Genomic DNA, 25,042 nt, shown 5'->3' on the forward strand with positions numbered 1-25,042 from the left:
AAAAAATGTCCATTTGGAATAGCGTTGTGTAAATACTTTTGTTTGGGAAACAGGTTTGGAAAACAGGTTTGGATGTCCGAGTTTTTCACGTGTCCTTAAACGCACCGTGCATTCGTGGATCGTGGACTTTTGAGAGTGCGGAAAAACACTCTCAAAAATCCGTGTGTGCGCGGAAGGTGATTCGTGTGTGTTAGACGATCCACGCATGCGTAGGTAACAATGTGTACGTACTTTCTAAAGAACTGCACACAAAAAAATCGATTTTAAGCATTTGTAAAATGTGTTTTATGTGCAGATTGTACAGCATGCATTTGTGATCCTCATGACACACACACACAAATGGCTTAACTAACATTGGCCTATCAACTATGCTAATAACTATTAACTATATTAAGTTTGCTTTTACCACTACAGTGCCCCGATGGAAGAAATGAGGAAGTCAAAATGAGGACAGCCAGATAGGCTAAAGTGCACCTGGATCACAGGCTTTAGAATGAGACCCAGCAAAGGCCCCATAGGAGGCTTTAGAATGAGACCCAGCAAAGGCGACATCGACTCCTAATGACAAGCATTTGACATCAGCAAATACAAGTACAAACTTTTAATAGTGTGTCTCAAAGGGTAATGGGTTAGGATTAAGTTTAGGGTTGTATCTTCACTATTAGCTGTCAGGGCTTGACAGAGTTTGATTATTCCACCTCAGATCCTTTCATGTTGTTCTTAACTTCAAGACAAGATGACAGCAAGGGATAAACCCAAAATCTCCAGACATCAGAAAGTCCCTTCAGAAACTGTATTTTTCTACAGTCATGGTTCATCACAGCCTAAATCTCAGGCAATGCAGCGACCAACAGGATTACAGATGCTACACTTTGAATTCTCAGTATCCAGTAAACAATAACAACTCCAGGGTTCTGAACGCCAACTGTGCCAAGCAGCAAGGAAATGTTTTGATGCTGCTGTTTATTAATTTATTTAGTGTGTTAAATTATTCACATATTTATTTGCTAATTCGTTGTTTTACTGTGGCATTGAAATATGACTTTAGTATGGTTAAAAAGCCATCACCGTGCCAGCATTATACTTGTCCTGTGCAACACGGCATTAGGTGGACAGAGTAATATGAGTCTTATTTCAAAAATATTACACTGCATAATGAAACTCTTTATCTACTGCAGGACACCATAGTGCTGATAGCTGCCAAAATGTGAAGGATTTCAGTTGGTTTCCTTCCCTGGTGCTAGTTTTTGCTAAATTTCCCAGGGACCGTACAACAGGAAGGAGGCCTTGAGCTTCTCTGCTGATTAGATTCAGTTACCTCTAATTAATCAAGAGGGTATATAGTCTTTCCGCTTAACTGTGTTGTGTATTCTTATGAAAGCCTTAGAGTGGACCAGAATGTGAATTAATTTTCTTTTTTTTTTATGAATTCAAAAACAAGCCTGGCTCAAAGACGACACACCTGGAGACATAATCAAATGTTTAGCAGCAGCAGCTATTGAAAGTAAGCACTTAGAGGTAAAGTCAGTGGAGGAGAAGAAGAAACAAGAGGGGATTTTGTTTGTTCATGAGGGTGAAAAGGGCAGGAAACAAGGCATTTTGAACAGGTAGGATGCAGGCTAGCTAAAAGCAGGGAGAGGGATTTGCAGCCAAGTCGACAGTCTCTCTGGTAGGTGAGTTAGGCATAAAGGGGGCGGAGCCTAAGACAGGTCATTAGGAATCTAATTGATAATGTAGCAAGGTCCAGTGAGTGGCTCTGGAGCAGAAGAAAGGTGTGTGAATGGGGCAAAAATTGGTAAGTGATTTATGAATGGCAACATATGTGAGGATTATGTCTGTTAAGCTGAAGCAAAGTAGCTCAGGCGGACAGGCTTAGTAAAAATGTTTGATACATACAGCAGGTTTGAGGCCTACTTCCTGGTGTTGGCATGAGAACGCTGAGGGGTCTAGTATAAATTTGACTGGCTTATTGGAATGAATGTTAATACTGAGTGGTTTCTGATGCAGTGTAAAAGAAAGCAGAAGTCTGGATAGTTATCTGGTGAGCTATTTGAAACGTTTAATGGGTAAACATCACTTAACTAGTATACTGAGCTTCTATATGAATGCTCTCCCATTCTTTGTCACATTTAATTGTGTGTTATTGACTGTGTGTATGTGTGTTTTAATCATAACAGTTGGTCTGGTCCACTGTGTGTTCGTCCAAAGTAGTGTAGCACATAGAACAAAAAGGAAAGAAAATGAATGTGGAGGCAGGACAAAATCCATTAGATTTTTTTTTTCATTGCAATCTCTTTCCAGTAAGGTAACACAGGAATCTTGTAGATTATTTATTAGCATCGTCTGTTTGTCATGACAGTTTTCCCAGTTGTGAATAAAAGTGACAGGAATACAGGAGGTGTGACGAAGAAAAACAAAGAAAAGCTTTTACAGAGGATTTCATGCTCAACTTGTTTGATCTTTTTTTTTTTTTTTGTCTGTGTCAACTTCTCAAGGTTGTGATGCAAGACCTTAGGATAAAACCTTTTGTTAGTAAGTGGGTGGTGGTGCAAGTTACGCCAGCCTAAAGGTGGAAAAGTCATATGCTGCTTTATAGTGTAGGTCAGGGGTTTTCAACCACTGGTGGGCAACCCCCTGGAGTTCCATAAAGGCATTGCAGATGGTCCCTGGTCATGCATTCATTCAATAATGTAGTTTCACTGTAGGAATCACTATTTTAGGTTTTTTTTAAACACATTTCTATGTATTACTATTACAATATACTGTATTACTACTATTATTTAGAATTTAGGAATTCCAAGGTGACTTTCAGGATTGAAATAGTGCCCTCCTGGTCCATCCCACAACAGTGGTCCTTAGGTTACTTCTTAGTCAGAATGCTGTTTCCTGGGTCACAGTTACTTCTAGATCCCTGCTGTAGGTGATGACAGTGTGATGCTGAGATGTTGGGAAATCCCTCGGATAACAGCAACGCCACTGTGGTGCAGGGTTTTATTGCTAGACTAATGCATGTGGACTGTACATTCAGTGTTACAGCTCTGACTCTCCCTTGTTCCATATGCCGTCTGACAAAGACTTTTATTAGACCAATCTCACTAAGTGACATGCAGTGAACTTGAAGGATTGTTGTTATAGAGTACAGTATGTAGGCACCACAAGAGTGAAGCAGTGTCCTTGTGCAGAAAAGATAGACTTAAGAGACACTGAGAAAAATATACAGCACCACATTTAATTAGCTTACGTCATGTTTTAGAAATATGCAGTTGATAGACTTGCAGTTAAAACTAGCTTACCCTTAAATCCTTGTAGTCGATTATGGTACACTGTCTCCATTAAAATAAAATGCACAATCACAAATTACATTTCTCCCCACATATTTGTAGTGGTATCTAGCCATGCAGACATTTGAGCTTCATGTTGTTTGTCCAAAAACAATAGTCAGGTTCTTGGGGATAACTTACAGCTTCCACTACAGCCATTTTCTGCTGATGAAGTAGATTAAAAGCATATATCTGAAACAGAATGTAGCCTGTCCACGTAATGGTCCTGCTTTTGGCTGTGTTACAGTCTTATGATGCACAGTTTCTCAGGTGCCATGGCATATTCTTGTTCAGTTATGACTGGAAATTGTTTAAATCCCCTGATGTGGCTTTGTCCCCATGGTCTTACATGCCGACTTAACTCACCAGAATGTCATGTTCTGTTTAATGATTAATTGACGCCATGTGAGGTAAGACCTAAGTTAATTACATAAATAAACAAACAACCTGTAACTGCTTATGCATTATTGATACTGTGCATATGAAGCTATGAGAGAAAACAGCTTCCCTGTCTGGGGTATTATCTGGGTTTGTTTTGGGCTGAAGTGCTGTGTGTACCACACATATTGATTTTACTGCAGGGACAGTGATTTATCATAATCACTTGAAGATGCTGGACACCATGTTCATAAATAATAAGGCAATGCAGCCCTGATTATATTTGGCAAATCTCCTCTCTCTGCCTTTTAAGATTGCATATACACTCACTCTTTCACAGGCATAGTTTATCACTGAATTATTTCTCTTATTCTGTTACTTTCTTGCATACACGTTTATACATATATCTTTGTATGAACACTCCCTGACATCACAACTAACTGTGTAACCCTAATTCTGTCCACACTTCTACTCTGGGTGATGAGTGGATTTGTCAAAACCCATTTGTGATAAAGACCTCTGTAAATAAAACTATGTGGAAAGGACAAAGATGGCTTATGATCATACCTGCAGTATACACAGGAAACTAAATGTAGAAATATAAAGTAAGTAAAGTGTGACACACACGCACAAAGTCCAAACAGTAACAAAGTAAAGGGCGAGGTTCTTTTCTGTTGTTCCATAATTGTGTTATTAGATAAACAATGCTCTTGAAAATGGTGTGTTTCACATGTAATGACCTGCTGGAAAAATGGGACGAACTTCAATTTGGTTCAGATTTGTTTTCTTTCAATGTCTTTTTAATTCAAGCGCTAACTGAGTGGGATGTTGCCACTTCGGGGGGTCTCAGCTTGTTTCACGATAATAATTCACAGTAATGTCTTTACAGTATATTCAGCTGTCATTATATATTTTCTTCTACCAAAAACCTCAAATTAAAGGATTCCCATATTTTGTCTTTGAGTGTTCTCCTCCAGAGAAAAGCAACACAACACAGTTGTACTCATTTTTCACTATTTCAGTCATTGCTGTGGTTTTCCACAATAAACTGGACGTTTTCTTCCAATAGAGTTGGGGCAGTTCCAGAGTCTTATTAATTTGTTCTCATTTGGCTGTCTCACAGTTAGCGCACTATGAAGACAGGCTGCTAATGAAAGTAAAAGCAGGATGTGGAGATAATTACAGTTGCAGGCAGATCAGCTGCTGTTCTGAATCCATTACCATGTCATTTGGCTGTGATGGTGACTTCATTCAGATTTCCCTCATGACAAATAATGGAGTTATCAATACGGCAGCCATGCCATGTGTTAGTGAGGATTCTATAGGTGCTCTCCCTTTGTTTAGACACAATACTATTTGTAGACTGATACAATATAATACAAGTCTATATTCTGTTCTTATCAAAACTAAAGAGTTTGCTGTGATGAGCTCAAGTTTGATTATTTAGTTGAATTACTTTCATAAAAGAAAATGTGAATTTAGTATGCTACTGTGTTCTGTTTTTAAAATGGGTTTTCATTTGTGAGTTATTTGATCCATTTTATTAAAGACAAGATTTTTTTTTGTCTGTAGCAACTTTCTCAGACTGTATCGTATCATTTATCATCTCCATATTATGCAGTGATACAGTGCGTGCTTTGTCTTTAAAGATGAACCTCATCTCAGAGACTTGAAAAAAATACCAGTTGATATTAGTTTACTGCAGATAGATCAGTTGAACCATACTGTATAGATCAGTGACAATAAATAGCTCTACAAGGAAGTCAGATATATTTGAGTTAATTAAAATTTTACATTTTGAAAACTCTCAACAGGCTCAAATCAGATATTATTCAAGCTACAACCTGAATTTTTTTTTATTTTATTTAAATGTACATGGATGTAGTTTTAAATTGTACCTAATTTTAGAGGAGCTAACTGAATGACAGGAGAGAGACTTGCAACTCAGTGATGTAACAAAACAACATAAAAAACCCAGATTTTGTCACAGTTAAAACATCTGGATGTAATAACTACATAACAAGAAAAGTATTTCTGTTGTGTTTGTGATAAGCAAACCAAGTGGTTTTAATCGCAGCAGTTCAACAGGTTCTTAAAAATGAATGATAGAAACCAAGATATCAAATGTTCCCTCTTTCTGTGTTTCTTCTTTTATTTGTAGAGGAAAAAGTTTACAGCCTTGTTGGATGCATCAAGGCAGGGGTGTCCGGGTAGGAACGCAATGCTCCTCCTGGTGTTTGGTGAGATACAATCTCTGAAGTGCTTGAACTCTTGCAGCTGGAGTTCAGAAAGTTAGCCTTCACTGTGCCTTTTTTTGTTTTAAGTATGGGTGTAAGGGTATCCTTTAAAAAATGCTAAGTGGCTGCCAAGCAACTGCAGGTATGTCACTGAGAGACAGTTTGCAATACAGGGCTCACTTACAACTTTGCACTTACCCTAAGTGAAGAGTGAAGCGCCCATAAATTAAGAGGAGAGTGAAAGAGATAAAGAAATACAGCTCAGAGCATTTTAGAGCAATACATTCACTGTACATTTACAGCTCACAAATATCAAATCTACCCAACAAAAGGAGCACACACCCAAATCAGTCATCTTGACAGATTATCCTGCTCCTCCTGGTAATTAACCCACATGCCGGTGCAGTGTTCACTGAGCTGTCTGACACATTAATGAGCCTTAAGTACATGCTCAATGTGCCATAAAGGGTGACACACTCATGATGCAACGCACGTATAATCACACATATTTTCATTTATTCCTACAACTGCCTTTAACTTTGGGCATTCATGTTTCGTGCATGCTCCCCAACTTGAGGATTTGTCACAGGAACTAAGCATTGCATCTTTTTTTTTTTCCTCAAACATCACACAGCATCTTCTGTGAATGTCAAGTTTCAGATTTGATTGCCTCTGCCTCAGAGGACAAGGCAGTGTCTTTTTGCCTTTGCTCTACTACAAGACTGTCACAGCACTAGCTCAGATAGAAACAAGTGCGGTGACCTCGTCCGTCAGCTGAGCATCCCTCCTCTCCTCCCAAGAACGTAAAAATAGACACTGTAGAAGCTCAAGGACAGCAGCCATGGGCACTGGGATTACACTTGGCACTCAAAACCCTGTAGATATAACTGAGCTGTTTGCTAACGTGACATCTATTGTGTTTAAGGTGTTTCTGCTTTATCAGACAGTACAGTGAGGAGAAGTGGAAAGGGATGGCATGGAATTATTTGTGTGGGCCTGGTGTGTCAGTGTAGAAATGAGCCAGAATTGACATTAAAGCGACTCATGACATCATTTCTAGTGTTTTAGCGGGAAACTAAATCTTCTCAAATATGACTAAGTGCCCACTAAATATGACTAAGTTCCCACCATCACAACACAGCCATAAGGGCTAATAATTCAACAAAAGTGGCTGACCAAGCAGTTTTATTATTCCTGTTAACTTGGGAGAGTGAAATATTGCCTTTTCTTTGGCCATCTCTGTTGGATCTCTCTTTAATTTAGCTATCCCACTCACCTTTATAGCGTGACTTGACTTTATTGTTCGTGTCAAGCCGAGGACACTGTAGATGAAGAAAATGGAAGCAGGTTTGGAGGGAGAGGCTTTTCAAAAGGCAAATTCAAGAGGAGTAACGTTAAATGTCTGTTGCGATTCACACTGGCCTAATGGAGGTCACTAGATTAGTTAATATCCCTCTAAACTGTCTGTCTTTGAATAACATTCAGTGTTTAATTGGCCCTCTAGTGTGTTAACAGGCAGAATGTATTCCTCGTGTGGCCAATCAACCACACCTGTTTAAACAAAATATGATGAATCTGTACAAAGGTATGTCATTTTAAGACCCGTACTGGCAACAGGAGGTTAGATTCATGATTTTAATATGTCACAATGACACATGGAGCCCCTCATACCACCTATCTGCAGTGTAATTTGTTTAGAATTTGCAGTGAAGCCTTTTGGCTTTGATGTGTAAGGGAAAATGGAAAATAGTTTCTATTTTTAGTTTGCAAACCAGCACAGCACCTCCTTACATGACGGTGTCAAAAATGTCAGACTTAGAGAATCGAGCCATCAACCATGCCTTTACCATATCGCAGCTAATCTCCTCCATCTCCTGCTCTCTGTGACGCACACTGCCTAATGAGGCAGAAACCACATGAAATGTTTTGTTGGTGAAGAACGAAAAATGCCTGATGATGGCCAATCTAGCAGTCACATCTACAGTGGGCACAGCACAGGCAAGGCTACACTGACTCATCACACCGTGTTCCTCTAGAATTAATGGACAGCTGGCAGCAAGAGCCCATGTCATGCAGACGGGCCCAGCCCGGCCAGCCTCCCCTCAAGGTCATAGCCAGTCTCTCAGAGAGCACTGGCACCAGAGCAGCAGATGGTTGTGAAACGATGGCCCATCATTACTCATGCAGCAGAGGAGATATCTGTCCCTTGTTGAAAAAAAGCTTGTGAGGATTCTGCTGTTTGCTGCTACAAAGTTTTTCAGAGAAATGTTTCCATGACCAAATATTTTCTCTTCTGGTGAAGGCATTAAAATTCAAAGCCTTTCACAACACAGAGTACACCACGTTCAAACTTGTTCCCCAAATGAGTTTAAACTTAGTACAGAGGTCCAAAATGGCACTTCACCTACCGATAATTTTCAATCTCAATCAATCTGCCAGTATTTTACCAAGTGATTAATTACAAAACACATGGAAAATAGTAGGTGGCACAGTGGTTAGCGCCGTTGCCTCACAGCGCGAAGGTTCCAGGTTCGGGCCCCACCTAGGACCTTTCCGTGTGGAGTTTGCATGTTCTCCCTGTGCTTGCGTGGGTTCTCTCCGGGTACTCCGGCTTCCTCCCACAGTCCAATGACATGCAGCTTAGGTTGATTGGTGTCTCTAAATTGCCCATAGGAGTGCGTGTGTGGTTGTTTGTCTATGTGTTAGCCCTGCGATGGATTGGCGACCTGTCCAGGGTGTGCCCGATTGCCGGCCGGGATTGGCTCCAGCCCCACCCGTGACCCCGCTCAGGGATTAAACACTCAGTAGAAAATGAATGAATGAATGGAAAATAGTGAAAATTATTCATCAGAGTTTCTTATATTCCAAGGCGGATATTTATCAAGCTTTTGCAGAGAATATTTAGGTACAAAACAGTTGTATTTGTATTTACATACTAAATGGGGTCTTGTGCTGGAGAAAACTAAAGAAGCTGCACCACAGGAATTTGCGTGTTGAGTCTCATGCGGTGTGTATTTTAAGGTGTTCCCGTGTAGAACCGCAAAAATAAGGGAGGAGAGAATGGAAATTTATACAAATACTCTCAGTGCCCAATCTACCACAGCTGCAACAGAAGGAACTGTGGCTCTGAAATTGCAGCACTCCTCTCCGCATGGCAGCTGTTAGTCATCTGAGATGAGTTAAAAGGCGGATGTGTGAGGAGGAAGAGTGTTTGTAAATCGCAGAATGTGAAGAACTTGTAAGGCTTTCGGGTCAAACCATGCTTCAGTTACTGAAATTAACAAAGATGATTAAAATGGCAGGACACTACATCATTGCAGTTCCGAAATGCATTTGTTGATTCCTTAAACCATAATAAAGTTCATTTGCTGTAAACTTAAACTTTCTTCTATGCTTCCTCTTGGTCCACACATATGCAGAGATCCTAAGCGGAGGTGTACTCAGATCAACACTGCTGCAATTCATTTACATCATCGCTGTTGGTAAATTAGCCACTTAATTGAAAAATTGCAGCGCTGTGATAGTTTGAGTATCTGATGGTAATTTGCAACAGGTTTAGTAAATATCCCCCAAGTGTTTTATTTTGACAAAACCAAAGTGCAAAAGGCAGAGTGTATTTTGTTTGCAAAGGTAGTTATTAAAAAAAAAACAGCAACTCCTCACATAAGAGGCTAGAAGCAGATAATGTTTGGATTTTTTTTTTTATTAAGGATTTAATCAAAATGTTCAATGATGTTTCTGACAAATATCCTCTTAATTTATTGACTTCATCTTTTAAAGAATCCACACATTTGAATTTGTGACAGCTCCTGTTGAGCAAAACGAATTCACAGGTGCACTTAACCTTTGACTGTGAGATGAAGTCAGTAGATATTTTGTTCATTTTTATACATTTATTTACTTTTCAGATCTGTACATACAGTACTAAGTGCCAAACGTACACAGAGGCAGTGCTAATTACATCTACACAATAAAAACCATTAACTTTAGTAGCCAATTTGGAAGCAATAAATATTACATTTCACTCCTGAGACCAGTTTATCCTCCAAAAGGACTGTTTTTATGCCATATCAGTCACTAGAAAATGTCCAGAGGGTTTTCTGTGATAAAACTGTTCTATGTGGGATGGTTACGGCTGCTGAGGCCGTTTCTCCCTCACATCTCCAAAACATGCTGCAAATGTTCATATACTGTACTGTTATCTTTAAAAGTAGACCAGATATTCCATATACGGTACTTGGGTTTATGACAAGAATTCTGAATGAAAAAAGGCCCTTTTCTATTGTCACCCCCCTCAGAATTCAAGACTCCACCTTCCTGCTAATAAAAGAGGCTATCAGATCAGATTCATGCAGCTTAAAGGCACAAGAAGTTGGGTGCTGAAGACTTAATTGCTATAGCAACCAGCAGATTGAACTTGGCTCTGTTGAGCTAAAAACAGAATGAAGATGCACTTAATGCAACAGTGTTACAGAAGCAGAGGCTGAGTCACCACCTCCCTCCCTCGTGCACACACACACACACATACACACACATCTTCCTGAGACGAACATAGTGACCTGCATCTCAGCAGGCTACTGGAGTTCCCTTTTTAGCTGCGGGATGCCTGGGCTAGTAGAGGATGAGAGGGATACATAACAGGAGGTGTCTGAGTTTGTTGCTAGTGGAGATTTTGCATCCTTAACTCACTAATGCCATGTAAAAGATGACACCTAAGGGAGTATTCATGAAAGCTAGCCCGAACCACTTTTGTTCTGGCTGAAGCAAACGGTCTTGAGGGTGACAGGGACTGCAAGACGGAGGCAGCAAGGCCTGGCAAGTCTTTGCTCTACTGTCTTCCTGTATCTAGGCAACAGCAAACCACCACGATTATTACATCATCGGGCAAAGCGGGCCTCCCATGTAATAATCTCAAAGCTGAACTTAGTGAGCAGTTAGATGAAGCAAAGGGTGCTTCACGTGTAGAGAGGGATGGCTGGCGAATAGGGAGATGTGGCATGAGCAAGGTTGGTGTGTGAGACTGTACAGTATGTGTGTCTGTGTCGGGACATCTCAGGTATTTCACACAGCGCTGCATGTGACACTGAATACTTCATATACCTTTACAGAATAGCGATGGACACCAGTGTTTTATAACCTTCCGGGACCAGAACACTGGCCAAATTTGGTAGAGTGGGTTTTTGTTCCAAGTCAGAGGGAGTGAGTGTTGAAGACCGGAGATCTCAGTATCAAGTGTGTAGTCACTGAATCACTGATTCCACACACACACACACACACACACACACACACACAACAGCCTGTAGTTATTTCTGTACTATGTGGAAATTAACTCACTCCCTCCTTTTAAAGAGCAATATTCAGTATTTTTCAGTAAATCTAATTTGAAAAACCAAAATTAACAATTAATCATTATGTTGTGTTCTAGCGAGTATCGGCTGTGTTGGCCGTTCCTAATAGAGCTTATTTCTTATTTCTTTAGACAGGGCTGGGATTTGATAGGATTTCATAGGATCTGAATCCAGTTCCTCTTATCAAACCTGAGCTGGTTCAAATCTCTTATTAAATCAGTTTATATGCTGTAGTTTGTTAGATTTTAAAAGGTTTACTGTCTTAATCTCAGTAACCAATTGAAACTCTTTTGTGTGAGAAAAGATATAGCTTAATATTTCTGAATTTATCTTTTTCTAATCATGTTCATAACACAGTTGGTCCTTTTAATTGTGATTTACAGATACAAGCCTGACACTAATAGAAAACCTCTACTGTCCTGTTCTGGGGCTCTCCTCACATATTTTATTACTTCTCTGAGACTTTCATTAACCCTGACCTCACTCATTCTGCTCCTGTGTTGCAGCTGCACACATACTGGCATCTGGGTTTGGTATTTCCATAGGACTCACAGACAGCAATAAAAATATGGATCAACGGTAGCCTTAACTGTTAAATTTATATTTTCAAACTATTCTTGTCAAAATGTGGATGATTTGATTGTGGTGTATCATGTCCTGACCATTTAAGGTACTTTGAGTATAAAACAGGAAATAGGAAGGAGATTGTTTTTCCATATGGAAAACAGTAATAATTTAAGTTGGCAATTTTAACAGCATTCACTTATATGGAAAAAAAAACATCTTCAAAAAAAAGTGACACCAGTTGTTTAAGGGACAGGGTATGTGGCAAATCTGTGAACAGAACAGGATATCATACTCTCTCCTCCTACTTGTCTGCACCTGCCAACCGCACTCTATAAATGAAACCTTTATTGCATTAAATAGGCTAATAACTAATACAGTTTGTCACGCCACCAAATGACTATGAGCTCTGTTTACTCACTTCTTAATCAGTTTCCAAAAACAGCTGTCTGATCTTGTGTACCAGATGTCTTCCTCATCCCTCCTTGGCCTATTAATGTGACCATATCTAAACTATGTGGTCCATCAGTGCTGAAATTTCAGGCACACGTATGTATGGCTATAGTTTAAGGTCGCACTGTGGCGACTGTATGGGTCAGTGTTGTAAACCTCACTGACAATTGTCATTCCTAACTTTCAAAATACTTCCACTCCTAGTTTTCTAAAGGTTCTGGATGGTACTTTTTCTCCCAAGGTTTCACTGAGTGAATCTGAGTTTATAGTCAAAGAGCTTGTACTTTATTGTATTTAATGTGTAAATTCAAGTCATCTTATTCTTTACATGGCAACACACAGTGTTTCCAGATATAAATATTGCACTTTTGCACACATCTTTCTTCCAGTGTTCATTAATTGTATCATTATGATGTCCAGCTGTGTTTTTGCCTGCAGCAGCAGCAGCAGCAGCAGCAGCAGTGTGGCTCTCGCTCTCGAGTTGTCAAAGCAGTCTGATATTAAACAGAAGCTGCCACTTTTTAAGCTACCAAGAGCCCACGACAGTGACAGGATATTTTAATAAAGATGCTGCTAAGGGAGATTACACAAACACAAACTGGATATTTCACACAGCAATATTTCTTAATATGCCCATCTGCAGTCATAATATCAAGCTTTTGTCCTGGTTTCAGAGCGCCTGGGGATGGCGGTGTTGCTGTTGTGAAGGGTTTTGTGCAGGGATAACTGGCTGAATGGATACTGGGTCCAGAGGCAAATATCAAATCAGAACCCTCCAGGGTACTTAGACATTCATCTATGATTTTTTTGCAAGTACAAGACACTAACAAATTGGAAATTTGATGTTTGTTTGTTTTTTTAGTAAAAGCATGCACTGTAATTCCTGGCTTCTTTTTCCATGTAAACAAAATTCAAAAGCAGCTCATATGACAGATCCAAGATTTTATTAGGAATCACTTACTCGTGCATTTTCATTTCCTCTTTATTCTGCAAATAAATAGTACACAGAAAGTGAGCTTGAAACATAGACCACAAAAACCAGTCGACAGCAGGAGTATCTGACACAGATGTGTATATGCACCTCACGCACTGTACATTATTTGAGTTTCTTGGGGGAATTTCTTACAGAGCACCGTCCTCCTTCATGGCTGAATAAACCACCAGATGTCATGCAGATTGGCTGATTGTGGCCACGACCTTTAAACTAAACTTCAGTCATTTTCCAATACGTGTACTTCTCTGTATTTGTGTTTTTAATTTTGGATTTGTAAAACATCATCAGTCACAGCCCACGTATTGTTCCAATTCAAAGTCTGTGGACCTGGGGCAGCCAAGTATCCCAGAATGCACTAGGTGCCAGCTATCAGAGTTTGAACCAGGTGCAAAACTTTTGTAATTTTCATCCTAGGACTGTATTAAGCCACTTTATAAAGTTTTGACATTTTCTCAGGTGAGAAAGTAAACGCTTGGATTGATAATATGTAGTATGTTTGTCAAAGTAATTCCGATTTGGAAATTTGCTCTCACGATTCCGGAGATGCCAGTGCCGGCTAGTGGATCAGCTAGCTATAATTAGCCAGCAGCTACAACTCATTCAGAGAAGAGTAGTCTGTTGGCAGGGATGCTGGTGTTCCAGTAGCACACTGAGATGCATCCTGCCATTCTCGGAGTTTGTACCTAAACTTACCAAGGCCAAACTCCCAAGTACAGGATACTGAACTCGGGATTGGAAAAACACCTTTTGTCTAACTGGGAATAGAAAGAATGCCACATCTGAATCAAATTGGAGCCATTGCCTGTCTTGGTCTTTTAGCGGACAAGCCGTACTTTGTGGCTGGCTATTTGAAATGACTACTCACAGTATAAAAACCGCTTCTTATATCTTTCACTAGGTGGCATAGACTGTATTTTGAAAACAGTTTAGAAAACCTGGTATAACAACAGAAGGATTGTAGGCAGCAGCCTGTCATGGAGAAGGGCAGTGTAGCAGAGGGACACCACATCCTGTCCTATTTTATTATTTAATTATTCTTATTTAATCCATCTTTTATGTGGATCAGTCATAGATGTAAATTGGTCAAGTATCTGTGCAGGTAACACATTCTTCACACCATGGCCTAACATTTAATCAGACTGAGTAGGTTTAGTGATACCAAAAACATTACCTAGTTCTAGGAGCTAATAATTTTGGATGCTTCCAAAGTACCTGACTGTGTGTGTGTGTGTGTGTGTTTGACACTTCCTGTCTCAACATGCTACATTTAAAAATGACAAATGGGATCATGGGATATTGGTATTTTGCATCAAAGCACCTGTAGTGTCTTGATTCAAGAGAGCAGAGACATTTTTTATGGTTATAATGGAGAGAAGATGTGTGGTTTTTACCTGGATCCCCTCTTCTCAGCACACAGTATGACATAGAGCGTGCACATGCTCGGTCTCTTAAGTGGTCAATTTAAAAGCCCCGTAGACAGACAAATACTTTCTGTGACTAAAGCCATACTGTTACCCAAGAATTATTTGAGAATTTGTCAGATCAGACAAGTTAAGCAGAAGAGATACCTTCTGGTGGTAGCTTTCCTACTTCAGAGAAAAAGGCTTCAAGTCTGTATTATTTTACAAAAAAATCTCTGGTTCTGAAATGTTAACGCTGCATTGACACTTTGATTTGAGATCAAAACGTACTGCAACTCTTGCTATGGTAAATGTACACAAGTACAGAACAGCTTGCCGCCTGTAATGCTGCTGTAATTTGCATTTTAAAATTTGGTCAGTGGTGATATGAGTAAAAATGTTTCTATTGTATGATCCTAGCCACGGAAAGACATGTGTCAGCACTTTTCACCTCATGCAGACCCCTCTGAGGAAACCAAGACAAGCACCAGAATTTTCCATAATTAGTTTCGAATTAAAGTGTCACCACCAGCAGGGAGCCAGACTGTGTTGTCACTCCTGAGTGCCGTGACACATCAGAGCACAGAGCACATCTTTAAACCGCTTGCGTTTCTGTGGTGACAAACAGATTCATCTAAACCCACACAATCAAAATGATTAGCAAATGCTGACGCTGGCGTCAAACTAAATGGGTGGATTCCAGTCATGTGCCGGCATACATTCATAAAGGCATTTACATCACCACGTAGTGGAAAAGTTTAAATCTCTTTAGAGCAGCATCTCCCTCCTCTATTGTTTTCTCTATAACCACAATTAGAAAATTAACCTAACTGCTAAATGGACTCAAAAGCGAACTCCAGATCATCCGTAAGAGGTCTGCTGGATCGCTATTGAGTGGAATATCCAACATATTAATATTCCACTTTCATGTTCAAGTTCTGCTGATGAGCCAAGGGCTTGTTGTTCAGGCCAGACCGAGGGTGCTGCATGCCAGCAGCCTGCAAGTGTCAGGCAAAAGCCTCTTACATTGGTTGCTTCCAAGGAGGCAGGGCCTTTTGATTTATATTTAGGGGTTTGTCAAAGTGATTTGAAAGTTGAAAGATTCACTGAAGGATAAATAGCCAGTTTTTGTTTGAGGTCAAATGAAACGGTGTTGATGCCAGTTAAGGCCAGATAAATGTGGAACTGTTCTTGGTGTGGATGCAGGAGAGAAAACTTTCAGGAATAAAGCTTCACTGCTTGGCTGAAATGACAAAGCTTGAACAAGAAACAAGTTATTTGTTTGAAAGCAAATGTTAAACCAGATGGTTTTTTTCTTCTTTTCAAAACACTTGTAAATTACAGATGTTTTGACTGAACGCCTGCAAAATGCTTTTCCGAAATCCCTGTAGCTGTGCATGTGATAAAGAAACAGAGCATGACAGAGAGCGTGTGAGCTTCTAGCTGAGTAAACTAGTTAAGTGGCACACCCTGCCAAGCCCTGCCAGTGTTTTCGGCTTCCCCACTTGCCCGACTGGAAGGTGGTTTAGCACATTAGTATTAGCACTCTGAACTGTCCATGTGGACATGTACCACCTGGCAGGCATCGCAGCCAGGCGTGAGTCAAAACACTCTGGCAATTAATGCACAGCAGGTACCATGGCACCAGCCCATGTGGTGATGTTAACCTTTGTGTCCACACACACACACACACACAACCTTGTTTTCATCACTTACCGGATCCCTACATAGACTTCCAGGAGACTTACCCCAACCTTAACCAGAGCTGCTACTTGCCTAACACTTAACCCAAAGCTGAAGCATGCTCTAACCTTACACCCCATTTGTAAAATTCAGCAAACCATGTTGTTGGGACCAGCCTCTGGTCCTCACAAGAGACTTCTGATCCCCGCAAAGACAGTAACTCATGGAGTTTAGACCATGCAAGTATAGAAAAACAAGGCCCCACACACACACAACACAGCTTCACTCCTGCCCCGACTCGTACTGATCCTATATGTGCTCCCCAGAGGGCAATAGACTGAGATGACTGCTTCTCTACAGGCTTACGCTGCACACAGTACATCCTGTTATCATCCATGGAGATGTTCCCTATAGATGGTGTTAGGGAGAGCACATGCACACACTCAAATCAATTTCACGCATGATAGAATATCATTAATACTACATAAATCAATCAGTTTGATCCTAATCTCTTTCTTTGTTCTTTCTTTGGTATGAATTTCAGATGTAAAAGACCAAATCGAGGACATAGTTGATTTATGTATCCATTTCTGTTTTTATCTAGAGTAGCAACATTTTTTTTTCATTTGTCTGGTGTTGTACCCGGTACTTTTTACCATACTGACTAAGAGACACGAGACAGTCCAAGTAACTACAAAACAGTGCTGATTTATTCAAAGGATCACAGGTAAAATTAACATTACACGCTCAGGTATCTTGCACCTCCAAACTGCACACAGGCAGATGTAAGATGAAAGACCCTGAACCCACCAGGCCTATACATTATATCCCTTCGGTTGGGCTAGCCCCATACTACACAGAAACGTCAACCGAGACGTCTCTGTTGCCAACTTTGCAGCTGGTCATAGCAGTAGTCAAAACATGAAGCAAATCAACGTGTGAATGTGTATGTCTGTTGGTTAAGTGGTGTGTAACTAAAAACATTCTCACAGACCTCTAGTAACATGTCGTGATATTAAACATAAGAACATATTATGGCTAAGGCTACAGTTATACACGTCATAATAATAATATTAAACACCCTGTCTGCTGACAGTCATCAACTCTTCTCTCTAGTTATCCTTGACCAGATGTACCCTGTAGAAACTCATAAGCATGACTAAGCATTTAACAGTCTAACTAGACATCCTATCTCCACTAAACATTTCTAATACATAAAGTACCTATCCAATTTCTATCTGACTAAAAATACCTAACACTGGGAATGTTTGTGTATTCTAGGTACGGCTATAACCAGAATTTTAGGAACATTGCTCTCAAAAGTCTAAATTCACCAAGCAGATGCCCACCCACCCAAAACAAAACAGTTAACTAACCACCACTATCCATGTATGTAAACAAGCATGATTTGTCATTTAATTGTTCATCTGAAGTGACTATAAACAGTATACTGTATGAAATAACAATATGAATATAATGTGACACATTGTGTTAATACTGATGAACATACAAAGAATTACCACCTGGACCTGCAGCCCAGCTTTACAGCATGGCGTCATCTTTGTCCACATCAGGCAGCTGTTTTCAGCATACACCAGCTGCTCTGCACCACTTGGTGGTGAACTTTGTGGAGCATTTAGCAGCTAAAGAGCCAGATATTTTCCTCAGGAGCTGGTAGAGACCAAAAACAGAGTCACTATTAGACTCAACGCTTGGCCAAACAACCTAAGATGAATAATGCTGCACCATGTCTGCTGGCTGTGTAAACAAGGAGCTGTTTGCTGACATGTAGAGCTGTTTTATTGAAATTAATCAACAACAATTTTAATTTGAATCATTTTTTAAGCCCAAAATTCACTAACTCCACCATGATCTGCTGTCCCCCAAGTGGTCAAAAATTGGATTCATAGTTTTAAAATGTACATCTCAAAGGTTTACACAGGGCCTAGCTTAATTACCATTCTCTTAAAAACCAGAGATGGTCACTGAATCAAAGGGCAGATCTATTCTTCAAACAAAACAAAGCTGCATATTGACAGAGCAGAGCTTCAGGGGTAGAAAGCCTGTTGCTAGAGAGATTGTCCTGGCCTCCATACAGCAGAGGCTCTCTGTTCAGGCCTGCATTGCATCATTCTGCCAAGGCAGAAAGATCCTTTTCGCAGCTATTTTCAACACGCTCCGTTCCTGTGGTGGACTCTGTCTGGACAGCAATCACTTGTCACTTTTGTCACCTTGTAAGCAAGAACCACAGGAGTCTGTTTCTGCTTTACAGCCCTGGCAGGATACCTACAGAGTAACTGCTCACATAAAGCTGCACGCATGTAGCTCGCAGGATTTTTTTCAATGAGATTACATTGTTTACAGTTAACCATTATTCTGTGTATTCATTAGAACATCACCTCTTTCTAACCTCTCACTCGCCTCATCTCACTCTTCTCTCTTGCTCTGTCAGTCTGACTCAGTATTCACATACGTACACACCATGCACACGAGCACACACACCCTCTGTGTCAGTGACCACTCAGAGTATCACACACGGCTGATGATTCAGCCTTCACAGCACACTAGGACATACGCAAACACATACACACTTTCACATTTGCTACAGCAGAGGTTGAAGATTAGCAGCTACTACTAGCCTGACTGTATAATCACACTACTGGAGATACTGAGCTGCAGACGCACATTTGCACATTCACTGTCATAGAACATAATGCTATCACAGAAGCATAAGCATATCCGTCAATGGCACCATACGCGTTTGGTACACTGTTATATCATACACACACACACACCTTGGCCCAGATCCCTGCAGGAATGTACAGCAGAAGAGGGGGTGGTGGGTTGGTGAGGGGTGGGAACGCTACAGCTCCTGAGCATCTCCATGGAAACAGGCTGGAGAGCAGCATATCCCGCTCATCGTACTGTTAGAGACCGAGGATGAATCCATTCCTCATTAGGGAAGCCAAACCACACCACACACCAGGCAGTTGATTCTGTTATTAATTGCAACAGCTTTTTCACCAAAAATAATCAAATTAATTTTAAAAAAATCAAGCGCGCACACACACACACACACACACACACCTGGATCAGGGGTTTCCTCATGCTTAGCAGTCCATACACTCCAGCTCGCTCACTGGACTTGGACAAGTGATTCTCTCCTCAGGCTGATCAATGCAGATTGTATGATTTTTTTTCACACATGCTTAAGCACACGTCTCATACTTGTCATCGATTTTACTGCAGAAACCTCACATTTACCATTTTCACCTTCTGTATTTTCTAGGTTGCTTTAATGGAGCGTGGAAGTCACTGTTGAGTCAGATCCAAGGTGTTGACACACTGATAAAAATACATAAAGGGATTCAACGCAAAAATACTTGAACTTTTAAGATTTTGCTGTTGATGCTGCCTCAAAATCCCACAGAGCTAAAAGCTTGAGAGTGGGCTCTATAACGGCTTGTTCTGTAAGTAACCAAACATATGCTGTCACCATTATAATAACATCATGTCACATCACGTGATCAGTGTACGTGTACAGGAAAAGTAGTGACATACTGACGTTTCCTAGCTTCCATGTTCTCAGTGTCTTGAAAACATCCACATGATCAGAAAAACAGGTTATATATGCAGATAGAAAGTGAGAGCTCCACCTACAATTAAGAGTTCACATGATACAAAATAGCACCGCGGGCAACTTGCAACTTTCATGTGCACATTATCCACCCTTTGCTTTCAGGATACATGTTGATGCAAACAATTTGAGTCTTATATCCTCCAAACCATTCAGCTACATCTCCTGGAATGTGCTGTAATTCATAGTTATCTGCTTGGGTCAAAAGTGACAAAGAGAGTAGGCTTCCACATGTTCCCAGTACAAAAGAATAAAATTGTATCAGTTGTACTCTCTGCTGCCAATATCCAGCTCACTCCTCTATATTCAAACTTATATTCACTCTTCCACTCACTCATACACCCACACAGTTTTTCTTGCTACCTAACATGGTATTGTATTGAGCACTACTCAGAGGGATTGTGAAGGCCTCAGTAATGGTCTTCACCATGTGAGGACCTAGACCACCACCAGCCATGGACTTGGGTGGATAATTTATGTTAGAACTTTATTTGTCAAGTTATGTTAATTTCTTTATATTTAAAGGAAATATTTAGTTGAGAGCAGACTGTCTGTTTAGGGTTTATTAGTTGATTATTTTGGTAGTGTCTTTAGTTTATCCCTTGTGTGTGTTATTGGTTTGGCCAGCCAGTATATATGTTCCCCTGTGTGTGTCATTTGTCAGGTCAGTTGGTTTTGTTGTGGTATTAGACAGTTCAGTTTGCTGTATTTTGAGTTTCCTTATCTTTTGTTGACCTCTTTTAGGGCCCAATTTATCTGATGTTAAGTTTGTATTTTTCTTACTTTGGGGTTAATAAAAAAAAACCTTTATTTTGAACTTTGGAAGCTGTGTCTTTTGCCTTACTGCTTGGTCCCTGACAGGGATTAAAACCGGAACAAGGATTCAGGTTATTTCCATCCAGCTCATCATTTTCTCTGTGTATCTTAGTGACAGGAATAAACATCAGGTGGCCAGAAAATGTTAAGATAACAAAGCCAAGATGAAATTTTAATGATCCCTGTGGGGTTGGGGGGGCAACAACAAGAAACATAATTATGAAAACTGTAGGTGATCAATTATGAGACATCTGATTGTGTCACTTTTTCAATCAAAAATGCCAAATATTCTCTGCTTCTAGCTTCTCAATTACATTTACAGTGATTAAAAAAACAGAATTTCAGTTTTTTTCTCTGAAATATTATTGTATGATTAAAGCAATGATTATTTAAATCATTAGTTGCAACTCTGGTTAAAAACCAATCATTTCTAGATCAGCAAACTTACAATGAAGTCGAGTATCTCTGTAATGGAGTGTATTGACTATGCACTCTAGGATAAACAGCGAAGATATGCCAGGGTGTATTGCTACCTGTTAGTTCTCTATGTTATATTTACATGCAGGAATGTGTCACAGCATAATGTACACTGTCACTGAGTATTTTCTGATCTCATATTGATTTGATTTTGGTAAGGCAGCTAAGGCCGGTCATTTTCTATATTAATAGTATTTTCAGCAATCTCCATGATAGATAGAGCTCTGTTGTTCAAAAATGATTAAAAACATCACAAAGAAACACATTGCTGCACTGGGTGACACGTTATTTCATTGCAAAACCCCAGACCTGACTGTGTTGCCCCAAAAGTTCCAAGCAGCCATCATTTTCTGAAGTTAGCACAAGTCAGAGTCATCTGCACACGTGCGAGACTTTCCGCGAGCTCTCAGCTTTGTTTACGTTCTCCTAGCTGCTCATGCTCGGGTCTGGGGTTTGCTAATGAAGAAATATGTCACACAGTGCTGTGTTGTGTTCACCAATGTTTTTAATCGTTTTTGAATAACAGCACAGAAGAACAAGCTGATCCCGGACTGACAGACATTAACCGTGAGTAGAGGCAGTTCATTGTTGGTTTTGGTCTTTGTATGAGGAGTGCTGAAAATACTGTTAATACAGAAAATGACCAGCCTTATCCTTTTTAAACAGCGGCTACAATAATCCACAGTGCTTGCTTCTGATATGATCTGCAAGTCAAAAGCAATGATCCAAATTTGTAATAAACAGAAGTGGCGAATAAAATGTCTGTCACCGTTTCTGGCTGTATTGTAGATACTTGCATTAAGTGGGAGGAAAATACCGAGGCAAAACCAGGAAAATGCAAAGCGGTGACACACCCGAGAAAAGATGTGAAGTTCTACAGTAACAGTTTGCAACCTGAAGAGGTAAGCTGCTAATGGAAACTGCTTCTTCAAAACATAACTTCTCACACAAGGAACAATACACCATCACCACCATCAGAAATTCCAGCTATTCGAGTGAGAAACACAGCAAGGACTGTTTAAAACCATGGATATAACATAAATACTGAGTTAATATGATTTTTGTGTTTTATCACTTTCATATTTATATTATTGTGCTGTTCTGCACCCAGCAATGAATCAACTCAACAGCTAATGGCTGGTTAATAATTTCATTCTGACCTCTAGACCTCTGCAGCAAAACAAAGAGAAAAGATGCTATTGACAGACTGATGTACTGCAGCTTTAGTCCTAAAACCAAACACCCACTCTGTGAGTAAAACTCAGAGGGTAGAAGAACAAATTAGGTATTTCATAAACTGTGTCAAATGACCAAGTCACCCACCCATTTGAGAATGCAATACGAACCATGGAGTTGTAAAAAAAACATATTAAAGCTGACGTTTAAAATAATTTCCAACATATAGAGGATGTATCGTCACTCTGAGACCGAACCACTGTCAGATCCATTGTCCTGTGTTAAAGTTCAAAAACACTATTTGACCCACTAGTGACAAGGCCTGTCACTCTAACTGGATGTTGGTCAAGCCTTTAGTCTGTCCATGTGTCCAGCTGTTCAGTTAAGATTCCTACACTAGCAGTAAGTTTCTAGAATAATCAGTTTGTCCAGTCTGTCCAAAATTTCCATATTGTTGAGTGCAATAATCATGGCAGCCTCTGGAGGGAGCTGCTGGGGCTTTACACTCCTGTGCTTGTTGTTGGGAGCTTTGGGGTTTTTATGGGGAACCAGTGGAGCCACTTGGGAGCTGTGAGGAGCTGAGACGGTGCTTCTCTGAGACCCTCCTATGAATCCCAATGCCAGACACTTTGCTGTACTAGAAAACGATTCAGTCCACACAGCTGAGTGAACCTGTACGTCTGAATCCCTTTACTTAAACACACTATATGTAAAGAACAAGCAGCTTGTTGCTAGGACAATGTGTTCAATGTCTGTGTGTGCTCACATGTGTCAATGCTGCTAGTATCTGTCAGTCCTCTCCTGCATATCACAGTACAGTTCTAAAAGAGCATAGAATGCTATCTGATCTATATGCAAACATGAATGAGCATAAATGTACTACATATCTTTAACCAAAATAGGCATGTCGTGCTTTTTTTCTCCTTTGGAGGTCATAACCAAGACATTGTGTAAAAAATACAGGAGCTAAACAGAGCTCAAATACAGTGTCAAAGGGTTCAACACCGACACACAGCCAGAAAAGCCCTGTCGAATGGCAGAATGCAGGATTTGGCTGTCGCTGCAGCACCGGCTAGTCTCCATCTTTTATTATGACATTATAAAGGATGTGTGTGTGTAGAAGGTAAAGTGATGGACCCTCATTAGGCCACTTACAGGTGCAGGCTTTCCGGTGTCGGAGCCAACATGTAAGTGAGAGATTGAGGGATCTAAAACGGATCATATCGTTCAGCTGTTGGCCAGCAGGCTTCCCAAATCACAGAGTGATTGAGGAAGTTCTCCTGCAAATCCCCTCCCACGCCCCACCACCATCCACTTGTCCCCATCTATTCGCTGTTATCATCTTTATCTCCCCCTCCCCACCCACCCTGTTCTTATTGCATCCCCTCTATCTGTGACAAGCAAAGCATGAAAGCACACATAGCAACTGACAGGAAGAGAATTTCTCCTTTTTAACAGCCACACTGAATCAACAAAAATGATTACATAATGATTAACTATCGGTAACATAAACGAAGACAGTCTGTCAGTTATTTTACAGCCAGAAATTCTGCCGACCTTTGTGACCACAGAACACTGATGGAAAGCTGTTTGGACACATTGTCAAGAAGAAAATCCCCTTGTTGCCCATCAAGAAGCCCAGTTGAAGAGCAGTCCCTCCCACCCTGCTGGATTCTTTTACACACACACATACATATGAACACACACACACCTGCACGGAAAGCTGTGATTAAGGGGGAGAAGAGGTGGTTTTCCTCCAAAACTGAAGACCAATGTATTTGTCATATCTGACAAAGATCTCTCTCTCCGGGAGCATTTTTCAATTTCTATCTGTTGCAAGGAATACCAATTACCCAATCTGTCGTGGCAACTTCTCATCTACCTGTTAAATTCATACACACATGGCTCTAACAGTTCCGCAGAAAATGTTTCGAGCAAAAGACAAAATAAGCAAAGACCAAATCAGATTTTTCTGGACGATTCGGAGTCTTCTTACCTTGCAGTGAGCCTATGTTCCGGAGACATTGGAGCACATATGCAGAGTGTCTTCACACGATGACAGGGAAGCGGTGGACAGTCATGCAGAGATGTTTCGCATCTAAGAACAGAGGGGGAAAGCAGGATTTCTCCTCTGTTTTTCTGTTCCTTTCTTCTTTTTTTTAAGCCTTCAGAGGAATGGAGCACTGACAGAGGAGGAAGAGGAAGAGGAGGTAGAGGAAGAGGTGGAGGAGGAGAAGGAGGAGGTGGAGGAGAGGGAAGGCTGAGGAGGGAGCAGTCTGCCGGGCTGGGCTGCTGTGGATCACCTGGAGCAGTGCTGGGCTCCGCATTTACTCCTCCACTGCAGCAGTGCGAGGCAGCAGCGCGAGCTGCATGTTGTTCCCACAGATCACCGCAAAACAAGGACACAGAGTCTCCATCTGCTGGATTCAGGATTCTGCAGCTCTGTGGCTCCACGCTCTCCTGCCCCCATCAGCATGCACACTCAGTGCTGTGCCTCACTGAGTTATTATCTGCATTTCTCTGCCTTTATGCCTTTGCCTCACACTCCTTTTTCCTCTT

General features: G+C 40.6%; 1 protein-coding gene across 7 annotated transcripts in view; it reads right to left on the bottom strand.

Annotated features, from left to right (window-relative positions):
• dlgap2b (discs, large (Drosophila) homolog-associated protein 2b) overlaps positions 1-25,042 on the bottom strand; it is an 87,665-nt gene that overhangs the window by 57,554 nt on the left and 5,069 nt on the right. The window contains exon 1 of one of the 7 annotated variants that reach the window (XM_020603907.1): positions 24,480-24,683. The exons of the other annotated variants lie outside the window; for them this stretch is intronic. The gene's annotated coding sequence lies outside the window, so the exon portion shown is untranslated. Of the gene's footprint in view, positions 1-24,479; positions 24,684-25,042 lie in introns of those variants that run through there. 7 annotated transcript variants of the gene reach the window in all.

The sequence above is a fragment of the Monopterus albus genome, unplaced genomic scaffold (genome assembly GCF_001952655.1).
Source record: "Monopterus albus unplaced genomic scaffold, M_albus_1.0 scaffold63.1, whole genome shotgun sequence".
NCBI lineage: Eukaryota > Metazoa > Chordata > Actinopteri > Synbranchiformes > Synbranchidae > Monopterus > Monopterus albus.